Here is a 14,374-nt window from a genome sequence, read left to right as displayed (position 1 = left end):
AATTCAAAATAAAATACTTAAAATCCAACCCTTGACCAATTAATGTTCATATTATATATTTTCTAATTATTTTCATAATCAATTATGCACTAGAATTGTCTATGCACGGATTTTTAATTCACATTCTTGTTAAATTAATCCTTTTACTACCCGGAAAATTCAGACCTGCAGAAATTATCCGTTTTCGTATGCATTTCAATCCATATATTTCATTATAGTATATTTTATCAATTTTAAAAAAATAATTTCTAAAAGATATAAAAAATTCAACCGGTTTTACAATAAAGTAAATCGATTTCTCTTATAATTTGAAAATTTTAATTTTTACTTAAAAGAATAATATTTTTATATTTGAATTTCGATAGATTAAATTGTGTTATTTATTGAATTACATTATAATTATTGTGTTTTTTATGATTTTTTCAACCAAAATTTACAAAAAGAAGTTTATTTGCTAATTTTAAATCCATAAATTATCCATGGAGTATGGTTTTATCAATTAATCTAATAATAGCGAGAAAAATCTTTTCCAATATGTAATTTTCATAAGTGAGGTGTTACAATGTTAGAGCGATATAGATAGAAATTTTCATCAAAATACTAATTGAAAAAAACAAAGAAATGAACAAGTTTATCATGTACATCTACAAAGATTCAATCTAGTTCTTTTTATTATTATCATCCGAATCATGCATACAAGTTTATAAACTAAAAATCTATGTTTAAAAAGGAAATACACAAAAAAGAATATAACGATAGAGATAAGCCGTTTTACAGATGTGGTCCTTAAATAATATGACAAAAACAAGATCATTTTCATTACTTTAGTTTCGCCTTTATGTCTTGTTAAAATTTGAATTTACAACTTTGTTCTTTTTTTGTTTACGTAACTACCAAACAAATTTTAATTGAGGAAACTTGGTAAAGCTATATTTTAACGATCAACGCGCTGTCAATATAACATTTAAAATACATATTTAGGCATGAGAAATCATTTTTATTTAATCGCGCTATTGAATTCTGTATCAGATTAATCTAAAACATTTATTTCATATTGTATTCAAAATTTTAGAGACGGCATATTTAGATCTGTTGTACATTTTATGTTCTCAATTATAAAAAAATATACTTATCCTTGCATCAAATGTTATAATTATTTATTAAAGATATTTTTTTCCCATTCCTTATTATAATTTATTTATATGTGAATTTGATCTAAAGTTATTGAAATTCATTATAAGAATACTATAGATTTCTATTTAGAACAGATTCGCCCAATACTTATTTTAGCACTTTATCTATACAATTTACGCAAATTATTCCCTTAAAGACTTATCACTTTATTAGCCTTTCTATATTCTATTCGTTGTAAGTATAATTCTGGTTCAGTCCGCATTCCTAACTGATCTATCTACGATATATTTTACTTTTAAAACACTATTCCAAGTAAAGGCGTATGGATCTATTTCAGAATCCAATTTTTAAATAAGAGTGAGCATATTTCCTTATAGATATTTCATCTTTATACTTGCTTTATATTATTTTTAAAATTTTCATATGAAAAATTTAAGTGGATTTATCGACATATTCAAACTATCTATAAACTATAAGTATGTATATAAATGTTTTAAGGAGTTAGATACATTAATAGAAATTATTTATAGCAGATAAACACGAGAAAAAAGAATTTATGCAAAAAATCAAAAAAAATCAATTGCAAGTCAAATAAATGATGACAAATATAACTTAGAATATATACAGTGTCAACAAAAACCCAAAGAAAATGCAAAGATATATTTATAATCGACGTAAAAATTCAATAAAAAACCAGAATAAACTTGATCTTCACATATATACTATTTAAAAAACTAGTTTGAAAAATTATTGGAACTAGAAAAACTCATAATCGACCTTGCTTTTATCTAAGGGTAAAAGAATTAAAACGAAAATAAATGTTCAGCGGATGAAAAATACATCTTAACAATAAAAAAAGCAACTGATAGATTACATCTTATAAAAAAAACGAAAGTGCACTCTGTTAGACAAATATTATAAACGAAAACCTATAAAAAGCCATTTTACGTAACAAGGACTCTGGTTAATATCTAAGAACTTGAAAACAATAATATACACAACCAAATATGACGTCACGGTCTTATCTTCGAAGAATTATAGATAGACATATTAATGTATGGGATCATTAAAATAAGTAGAAATAATATGTTTAGGTAATAACTTTGAACACATAACTCTCTAAGAAAATAACAAATAAAAAGTATTGGGATGAAAAAATTGTAAACTTATAGATATGGTCATCTTTTTAGATTCATCTATGCCTATGCCCGTCTTTCTGAAGAGGGGTTTAAAAAAAAAACTTAAACTAGAAAAGGCATTATAGATAGTAATAAGAAGAGACTTAAGACGGGTAAATCAAATAAATTTTTTTGAGATCGAAGTAATTACTAGCCGCTCATGCTAAATGATATATAAAGCCGGCAGTTGGAACGTATTTATATGTATAAAGCATTTCAAAAACATAAGACATTCGTATAAATATAATAAAATCCATGTGTGTGTAGTACAAGTTTATAAATTATTTTTCAGCTCACGACTTACTATTTAATTCACATTTACATCTTTTAGATTTTCTAAATCTAGAACTATATATAGATAAAATACATATAGCAAGAATAAATTTTAGCGTTTTATTTGCTGCCAGAAAAAAGATTATCTAACAAAAAAATGGACATCAAATTGTGTAATATACCAATAAATTTAGATTTACTTATCATAAATTTTGAAGAAAAATTATAATTATTGCTAAGGAAACATATTATAATGATTAAAGAAATATTTTTTTGCCTGTCATCACATATAAATAGACTAATTTTGCCTAGCAAATTTACATGCGCCGTTTGAAATAGCCGCTGATAAGTTGATGCATATCATGAATCACATTTTCATGGTTATCTTATGCACAAAATTAGTAAATTTAGTTATAATATTACGTGTTTTATCCGGAATTTGCTAGGATCTTTTTATTTTTCGAACATAAATATTTGGAGATAAATTATTTTAGCCTTATTACATATAATTAATTTCGAATAATTACAAAAAAAGTCAAAAATATTATGTTATGGGCTAAAGATTCTAAGATATTTATTTATTTTTAAAAAAAAAATTCACTGAAAAAAAATTTACAGAAGTTTTGTTTTTATTTTTTTTAAGAAACTGTATTTCTATAGACTTTTATATGCATAAAGTGATAAATTAACTGTAAAATCTATCCAGAAACTAAATAAACCCATATATCATAAATATTACAATAATAAAAATAGTTATCAAATACTTATTAAAAAGAAAATCAAAAATTTTAAATATATAAATTCATTAAAATTCCTAAGAATATTAAACTATTTAAAGGTGTATGTAAAAGAGGGTATTTGCAATAGATTGTATCTTACATAATGCATTTTTAAACAAAATGCTATAAATTTTAATTTGCAATTTTTTTGTTTAATAAAATACGATATTACAGTGAAAAATATTACAAAAGCTCATGTATTACCACAAAATACCCACCTGAATATATATGGCGTTTTGGGCAAATCCGCGAGGGTTTTATGTCAAACGAAATATATAAATTAGAGATAATGCTATAATATTGAAATCTTTATTACAAAAAAGTATACCGTTTCACCTAGTAAGAAGAATTCATTTCTATTATAGCAATATAAAATTCGAACATTTTTTAAGCGTTTCTGTTGAAAAAAGATATTTGTTTAAAATTAAAAAATTTTAAGTAAAATATTTTAACTGGGAAGAACAATCCATGTCTTTATTGGAAGATATTTAGTAGACATACTACAGAAAAAAATTTTACGCCGATATGGAAAACAACACATAAGATATTTAAAATAAATTCGACATAATTTCGAAAGACACTTTTTAAGAAAACTTTTAGTCTAAAACTGCATTATACGTACAAGAAGAACTGAAGGATACGAGTGAGTATCTATAATATTTATTTATATATTACATAAACAGATAGATTCATGGAAAGCAGATATGTATGCTCACGTAAAATTTATGAAAAATAATTGCTGTTGATTATGTGTTTTATTTTTAGAAAATGTAGATGGCATCGATTCATGCTGAAATCTATGATTTATAACATATTACGTGTATAAATATCTCTTTTTGCATTCTTTTTTCGTTAAAATACAATGAATATATGTAAAAATGTTTTTAGAGCAAGTTTTATTTTTGAATTATCTGAATTGCTTAAATAATACATTATATATAAAACCTTGACTATTTTAGATATCATAGAAATTTTCATATAGCCATGTGGTAGCACATAGTCCTGAACATCAGTCGAATTATTTTTTTTTGAGATTGAATTCTTCATTTCGAAATAAAATATAAATTTCTACAATCTTTATGTTTTTTAAATCTCTGATGTGTGATTCGGTGATTCTTGTTCTAAAAATCTATATAAATACATTTAGATATTATTCATAGCGAAATGACGGTATATTTACTCGTAATTAAATTTTTATCTTGATTTTTTATAGCTTATATAAACCAGTAAAAACATCGTGTCTCTATTTTCAACGATTTATTAATCAAAACAGTATACTTAAACCTATTTATAGCATCATATAGAAGCTGTGTATACATCCTTTTTTATTAGTTAGACAAAGTTTCTCTATCCAGTCCAGAACTTGATATTTAACTTGGCCGCACCTAAAGACTAAACCAATTTTAATTACGTAGCTACACAGAAATTAATAACTTTTTCTATCGAGATTAATTTATTTTTTAGCAGAGAATGTTTGTTCTAGGATGAAAAATCAAGGTTCGAATGTTTATTTTGTATTGCTATGGTTTCAGTTATATATATCACGTTAAAAAAAGCTTTTCTACAAGCAAAAAATATTTTCCGTTTTATTTTAATACTTTCTGACGAATCTAATATCAGATACCTCTGTATTAAAAAAATGCATAAAAAAAGAAATAATAGAATAAAAATAGTTTCTTTGTTTAATTTCTATAATATATGATAAAGATGATTTCTATAGTATTAAAAGGATGTATTTTTTTTAGCACATTAGAAAAACATGAATATTGAGGCTGCACAATTTCACTATATGCAAATGTAGATACATATGGGCAGAGACAATATCTTGTTCAAACAATCTCACGATGGTTCACATTTATAAGCCATATATTTAGTTCATTGTTAAGTGCACACAAGCCACAACGATGTAATTTCTTAGCTAAACTTAGATATTAAAGCGATATGGTCACTTGAAAAGTTTTAAATAGATTTAGTGAATTAGGTTTGTAAATAAATTATATTCAAATTATTGTTGAAAGCTTACTATATTAGATTATTATTCTAAGTTTTATTTTTTATAAAATTACAATTAAAAATATCTAAAAGAGTTACAATACTTTCTATTAAATTTTTTTCTTTTAGGGCGTTAATTTATTTTAAAAATCAATAAAAAAAGAAATAGATTATTGATGCGGTAATTGGAAGTCGTGATAAAATAAGCAAAAAATAGGTTTAAGTTAATAGATCTTCAAAAAATATTTTTGCAAATGTCTTTAAAAAATCTTTTATTGTGTCAAATACATAAAAATGACATAACAATTCTATATAAAATGAACTACATATGAATTTTTTTATCCCCTACTTTATATGAAATTGTTATTTATTTCATTTTGGGATATAGCAAGGAGACAGTATATCAACTTTTTATTCGCCTATGTATTGATTCCTTATGCTGAAAATTAAATGAATGATTTCTGGTTATAGTTTAAAGATCGATGAAAACTCATATAAAACAAATAATCTAATGATAATATGATTTCCTCAAATAGAAATCAAAAACACCAAAAACACTTTAACTAATGACAAACAAACATCTACCTTCTTATATGCTGTAGGCCTTGAAATTAACAAATACAAGTCTGCATATAACCATGAAATATGCGCAGATGTAGCAACATTTTTTCTAGGCCAAGCTGTCTATATACATCATAGAGTAATTGGGAATAAAATATCGGGGCGGACCCTAAAAACTCATTATAATACTGCAGAATTAATGCTATATCAAATTAGAAATTTTTTTAAGGCTAAACTGAATGCAGGTATTTTTTTAAAGCCATATATAAACATGCAATATCCCACATAAACTACTATTACGGTGCATCTAAATTATATCCCGATGAGTATACTAAACCATATGATAAGATAAGAGATATTAAAACCTATTTATAATTCACCTCACGCCTATTAATAAACAAATATTATATATAAAAAGAAATTAACTAAGACATGGGCTATGTAAGTTTAAATTCAAGCCGAGAAGATGATCTACCAGCTATAAAAATTGCTTCTAAACAGTAAAAACATTCACCGAGAATGGAGCAATATTATAAGTAGACAAGAATAACAAGGCAATCTCTCACTAATTTCAGTATATTTAAATTATATATAATATGCAAATACCAACGACTCCGAAACACAGGAGAAAATGCATCAAGAGATTCTATTGTGTAAAAAAAAGAAAACCTTTTGAAGCCAAGAATAATGTTTAAGTTGATATTTTTAGACTATAAAGATGGATAAGCGACGGCAACATTAAACCAAGTGAAGAATGGGCTTTTGGTTAACTTCAACACGTGAATGTATTTTTCATGTAGAGAATAATAGGTTGACGAAGTAAAGAAGCCTAGGAAACAATCGATCAATTTGTAAAGGTAAGTAGGAAAATGGCCTTGCATGGTTGCACGTGATGGCACAATAAATTCGATAGATGTCTTCATTTCCTAATATCAAGAAGAAAAAACAAAAAAAAACCAAAAAGATTAGAACTCACTCAGTATAAGAGATCACCCAAAATGAAAATGAAGAAAGTAAGGTGTATACCAGAATAAAAAAAGATATTGAAATCAAATAATAGAAACCAGATATTTTTCTATCAGATACAAAATGAAATTGTATAACATTGATTGAAATAGGTATAAGAACTAGTCTTGGCAACTTAGATGAAAGTGTGATTTATAAATATAGGAAGTATGTCATCTTGGCGAATGAACTTGGTATAATTTACGATGAAAAACAATAATAAAAAAATATTTATTTTCTTAGGATGGTGTAGTTACGAAATTAAATGAAGACTTTTCGAGGAGTTAAAAATCACAAGCGCAGTATATGCATATATGCAAGCTCTCACACTCCGCAAGACACTTGAACTCATCTCATTTGTAAGAAGCAAAGCTTTCGACTTTGACTGATATAGTGAAGGTATCAAAAGATGCATCAAGAAGTTGTGAAATATCTCAAATGAACAGAACCCGTCTAAATAGATAAAAAAAATTGCCCATAAATAAATAAAAATATTTAATATACAGCTTCTATAATAGAATAATGTTAATATTTTTCTATTATATACGTGTCTAACATGGTTTTTCAAAGAAACAATTAACAAGAGTGTACATGGTAAAGAGTTATCTAGAGCTAGATAAGCAACTGAATTCTTTCTATCCCGAACGTACTTATTTTATTATAAATAGCTTACGATAACAAATTTTATACGTTTTATCTAATAATTGATTTTAAAAAACCTGGTTATCTATTTATAACTAAGTATTATGATTCCCTGTGAGAATATACTATTTCCGCGCAAAAACATATTCATACACTATCATCACCCATCTTTCTTTTGATATAGTTTATGCGTCAATTAAAAGATAATCGATTTTCATATTTAAGTCTCAAATTCACGTCACAAGTAAATTAAAAAATAAAAAACTCCTTTGCTTTTGCACAAAGTCTAGCACCCTTCAATTCTTGACATAGAGTAAATTTTGTTACATAGTAACTATTCGGTCGTAAACACACTTATACTCATCTCATTTTAGAGAAGACGAGCAGTTAATGAAGATAGATCAGGGGAAGGTGTCAAAAGACGCATCAAGGAGCTATGCAATATTTATCATGGGCTATACACTATTAAATTGATAAAAAGAAACTTAAATCATAATCAAAAAATGCATTCGGTCGTAAACTTATGGCTTAAAAAAATTACATGCTATGTATAAAATTTGGAAAGGCCAAGAAATTAATATATATGAAGTGATAAAAAATGTTGATTTATAATCTAATTGATAGTCTAAGCAGCTTGTGTTTATTTATATTTATATTTTTAATAAACATAATGCAAATTACGATAGCTGGATATCCTAATGATGAAAATATAATTTCAATATTTATAGATATGATTCGGAAATATAAATGTTGTTAACTGTTATCAGTAAACATTATTATTTTTCACCATGAGGCTCAAAAAACTATATTAAATACAGGATTCTAGATAGTAAATTGCACATGAAAAATGACTTTTCGATTCATAAACGGCGCTATGAAATTTTAAAGTTAATATAATGTTGAATCTTATAGAAAATCTTCTTGTAAATCAAAATAGTCTAATTTGAGTCTATATATATCCAAAGCCGTTGATTGCATACTTAGTTTCATCTGTAATCTCTAATTTTAATTTATAAATTTTATTTTAATATTTTCACAATACAAACGCATATATTATAATAAAGAATATTCAAAATTATATCTTTCATATCGTATTTCAATGATAAAGATTGCTTGGGTAATAATTAAATATACAAATGATTTAACTATGTTGCTATTTATCATCATTAGGTATTTTTTAAGATTTTTTTGGATTCTATAGTGTTAGTATACTCAAAGAAAAATGCATGGATTTAAAAATATAGCCTTAAAAGGGTAAAGAAAGTTTGTTTATTAAAAAAAACCACATGAGCTATGTTATGAAATGTTTTTTGGCTAAACAAACTACTGAAAATAAATGAATATTGTTTGTTTTAAGGTTTTCTATATAAAATGTAGATATATCTATATCACTTTTGAGTAAATATCTTCGAAACACTTCAGGATACTTTATAATGCATTCAAAGGCGAAAAGACGGATGAAGAGATATGGAGAATTGATTTCAGGAAATATACACGCAAGAAAGTTGTCTAAAATACCATAAGACGACAAAGTGTCTTCCATGGAGTAAAACATATCCATTGCACAATATGCTTTTTGTGCATTTTCATAATTTTGCATTTCCTTGTAAATTGTAATATAGCCACCCAAAAGAGCAATAACATCTTTGGCTATATCATTTTTTTGATATATCCATAAGCTAGACATCTGGCAACTAAAAAACCCCAACAGATGACTATTTGATTCTTTAAATGAGTTTATATTATATTCCATATCACAATATTCCTTAATTGAATCTCTTAAGATTAACTTCCTCCAGGGAAATATAAATTCAAATATAAAGAAATACAGATATGGACGATACAAGCTCGAAATATGTTGGATAATAGATTTTATTGCAATAAGAGTGTCTAGAGAAATTTTCAAATATTTATGTAAGTACAGATTTAGGGATTGATCAATATTCAAATATATATTTAAGAGAAGTGTTTTTAAGTCTTTCAAAATTATATTCTTTAGCCGAAAGATAAGCTCATCATCCACAAATCCATCATGACAATCATATTGTTGGGTTAACGTAGAATCTAGGTCGTCAATCGTTTCATACGAATAATAATGTTTATATATTTTCAGTGCATTGTATTTTATGGTCAAAGAAAATAATTTTTGTTCTTTTGTGTAATTTTTTTCTTCGTTAAAAATATTATCGATTTCGATACTCTCAAATATATATGCCATGATGTTTTTGGTTTTAATATTAAACTCATCTGATCTTCTATATGATCCCACACAAAATTTCATGTAAGTTTGCGCTATGAATATTAAAATTTTTGATACATGATTTAATTCTTTCAGCAATAAAAAATCATAAAGAATGTCCAGTATTTCGACGATCTTTACATCATATATATAAGTATACTTTTCTGTTAAGCTACCTAAATTTTCATAGCATGATAATATTTCATATAACTTGATGCACTGTAGGATGTTTTTTCTTTGATCAATATAAAGATAGCTCTTTTCAATTGTTTCACACCATTCTTCCAGTGATGTGATCTTGCACAAATTCTTGTATAAATTTTCTATTAGATCATTTAAATGTTGATTATAGGATGATTCTAAAATATCGAGACTTGCTAATAATAACTTCCTTTTAAAATGCTTATATATGTGGCCATCATAATCTTTGGCAGATATTTTTAAAAATATTCTCGATAAGTTGGTTTGAGTTTTTATGTCTCCATGCACAATGTAGTTTAAAATTTGATTTTCGAAAGTTATTTTGTCCAATTCGTACGAAGGTATCATCTTTTTGATGGGCATTTATTTCGACAATATATACCGATCACCAAATTGATGAACTTTTTATCACCCCTTTTTTCTATATAAAGTATAATGATGATTTATGAATAATAAATCTTTGTTATCATTGGTTTACATAAATGTTATACTAATGCACACAAGTTTCATGCATCTTAAAAAAGAGTATAAATCGCTATTTGAGGCCTTAAAACGTTATATTTTAAAATTGCCTAATATATTTGAAAAAAATATCTATGAATTATAAACCATATATAGAAAGGCCTTTGAAACATTTAGATTATCTTATGATTCAAAATTAAAACTATACTGATTTATGTGATTTGTATGCTTTTTTTGGCAAATATGTCTAAAGAAGAGGTAAATAGGCAATCTTAATAAAATGTGATCACCAGAATGATAAAGCATCATAATATCATATAAACATCAAGATTTTCTATATTATATACATATTTCTTTCTTATATAAATTTTAAAAATACTACTATTTATGATTTTGTTTTGGTAACATTTTCTTGGCTCTTAAATAATAATGAATTCATATAAATCAAATTTAAATATAAATTAAAATTAAAAAATTGTAATTTTAAATTAATAAAAATCACTTGTTTATATAAATTAAATCCAAAGTTTGATGCAAACTGGTTTGGTCTCGTCTTGTTCATAAAAACTAGATATATATTTACTAATTTTATACGATTCAAGATCTTTGTATGCATGAATTTATGGCCGAAATCCTTGTAATTTAAACACACTCAATGTATTTTACAACATGTGATATAATATATGCTTTAATAGCCATAAGAAAGACAAATTATATAATAGAATTGCGATTTCGGAAACTATATTGATGTGGTTAAAATATTTATTTAAAAAAAATTATTTTCGATATTTTGAATCCTAGGTGAAACATATTATTTTAAATGATTTTTTTTTCTATATTTGCTTGTAAATCAAGTCTTATTTGTTTTTTGTAGCCAGCGTATGTAATTGGTCTCGGCAGATATATCTTAAAAATAGGTCTGTATTATATTTTTTTTAAAAACTTGAAATGATATTTATTTACTGCGAATCGCAATTCAAACATTTTTATGGCAAAATCGGTGAGTGATGTTTATATTATTTTAAGCAGTGATGTTCGCATTTTTCAAAGAGGTTCTCACCAAAATAAACTTAAATATTATTAAGATGATTCATACCATTACAAATAGAGATTATGTTTTAGTAATCATTAATTTAATAAAAAGACTTAAAATATATGAAATTGTATTTGACCAGTGTAATGACTGTTAAAACAATCATGGTATATGCTTTAAAATCTTATAGACGTTAAAAGTAGCAAGTTTGTATACAATTTGACGAATTAAAAACCAATGCAGGTCTATATAATTAGAAATAATTCAAAGTATGGTATAATCTTTGTCGATAGAATAAGCTGATAAAATTTTTATACACAAGAAAGAATCACAATTGTAATACGGTTGTATACTCTGCATACTATTTTAATAGGAAAATTTTATCTCACCTTTAAATATTAGAAGGAAAGAATAGCTGGATTTGATGTCTAATGCTTATAACAAAATTCTATTTATTTTATATCTGAACTCATCTAATCATATATTTACTAATTTAGCTTCTGATAAATATTTTATGTAATTATTCAAGATATTTATATAGATAATACAAAAAAACATATTTTATTACATCTTTTAATATTGTTCTGCGTGTTTTTTTTTATTATGGATCACCTATAAATACTTGATGCTATTTTTATTTATTTATGGGTTAATTTTCTTTTTATCGATTTATCTATTTAGACGTGTTCAGCGTGTTGGGAATATTTCACAACTCTTGATGCATCTTTTGACACCTTCCTCTGATCTATCTTCATCCACTGCTCTTCTTCTCTCAAATGAGATGAGTTCAAGTGTCTTGCGGAGTGTGAGAGCTTGCATGTATGCTTCTACTTCGTCCGGGATTTTACACTCCTTAAAACATAAATACAATAAATAATTTCACATAAATACATTTCTTCAATTTATATCATAATTATATTGATCCTAGATTTTATCTGTTCTTTTTTAATGATTCATTATAAAGTGGATCAAATTGTGATTAAATTGGATAACCCACCCCCAAAGACATGAAAACACACGAAATTGAAAACATACACAGAAGAGCTTACACGCTATCATTTCCGAGTATTTTAGTTATTGCATTATTAATAAACATATGAAGAGGCATCTTAATGGATCCACTTACAACGATACCGAAGCTATTAAAAAATATACTAACACTACATCTTTTTCCATTATTTATTACTGCAACAGTATACCTATTTATTAGAATGACACTTAAATATAAAAACAAGGAAGGTTACCGATATTACTTATTGTATGCAAAAATACTGATGTCAGTTAATTTATTCACATTGACTTTTGTGTACAATATTCAAGCAAAAAATATAAAATCCAACATAATTATCTTGCATATACTTTTTTTTCAAATATTACTAAAAACGTTTTCGATCGAATGGTTCTAGAAAGTCGATATATGAAATATACACGTGAAGATGGTCTGATTCCTTTTTTTTATGGTTCTAGAAATGAAATATTCTATAAGATGAACTCAATGCTATAATAATTCTTAAAAAAATTCTTAAGTGCTGTGTTTTGTATTTAATTTTTAAAACCATGATGCCAAGAATTTTAATTAACTTAATTCCAAAGAATATTTTTGTATCAGTTAAGTTTTTGATCAGAATTTCTATATCAACATACCTTTATATACTTTTTATTGTTATTATAGAAAATGTATACGATATAACTGTTCGGAATTGGACATTACAGCAAAAAACAATATAAATATTGATGTAAATAAAATATTACCAAAAAGATCACCATTTAAAAATATATCAGAGATCGAATCTGTTTAGTACATATATTTTAATGTTACTGAAATTTTCCTTAATGATAACATGAACATTTCAACATCATAAAAAACAAAATCTGTCTTAAAATACATCAATGCATATTTAAAATACGAAAATAATTCAATATAAAAAATTGTAGATGATATAGAAACTATTCTCGAAGGTGATAAAAAAAAGAAAATATATATCCGATAAAAACCAATAAATATAAGTTAAGTTTAGATCAAAATATTTATTGCGGAAAGAATATGCTTTGCTTGAACCAAATATCGCAACTATTCAAAATAAATCACAAGGATTGTTTACAAGAATTTTTCGCAATAAATACCTAGTAAAAAAAATTGAAACTGATTTGTTCGATTTTGAAGCATGTATTGCGCAAATTAAAGATTGTATAAATATTTTGAAAATTATTCAGAGACAGAATCATTTATTTGACCTGAAAAGGTTTTTAAAATCTGAAGTGAGCTTACTGCGTAATTTTGAATATTTATATGTTAGATTGATCTTTATGGAAAATTACCATGGTATTTATTTGAAATCTGACTCTATCTCTAAAATTAAAAAAGAATTCTAAACCTTTATTTTTCTAAAATATATAAAATTTAACACCTCTAATTATTATTTTTTTAATTTCCAGCATTAAATTTATGTCTAAATTCTAAACCTCTAATTATTTTTCTAAACACAGAAAAGTATTTATTATTTCTCACTCACCTTGAATCTAAATTTATGTCTAAATTCTAAACCTCTAATTATTTTTTTAAACACAGAAAAGTATTTATTATTTCTCACTCACCTTTAATTCTAAATTTACACAAAAAGGATAAATCTTAAAACATTTTTGCAAGACATATGATCTCATCATATTTGAGAGAAGAAGAGCAGTTGATGAGGATTGATCTGTGTAAGGTGTCATAATATGTATAAAAGAGTTTTCTAATATTCCTAATGATCTGACTAGTCTCAATAGGTAGAATTTAGTAAAATCAAAATTAGCCAATAAATAAATAAAAAATTTTTTTATTGATTTTTGCGCGTAAATAACGATAAACACATGTTTATCAGCATATCAAAAA

This window comes from Rhyacophila brunnea, unplaced genomic scaffold (genome assembly GCF_057557595.1).
Source record: "Rhyacophila brunnea isolate RB1 unplaced genomic scaffold, BYU_Rbru_1.0 scaffold_87, whole genome shotgun sequence".
Classification (NCBI taxonomy): Eukaryota; Metazoa; Arthropoda; class Insecta; order Trichoptera; family Rhyacophilidae; genus Rhyacophila; species Rhyacophila brunnea.
This window is presented reverse-complemented; position numbering follows the sequence as displayed.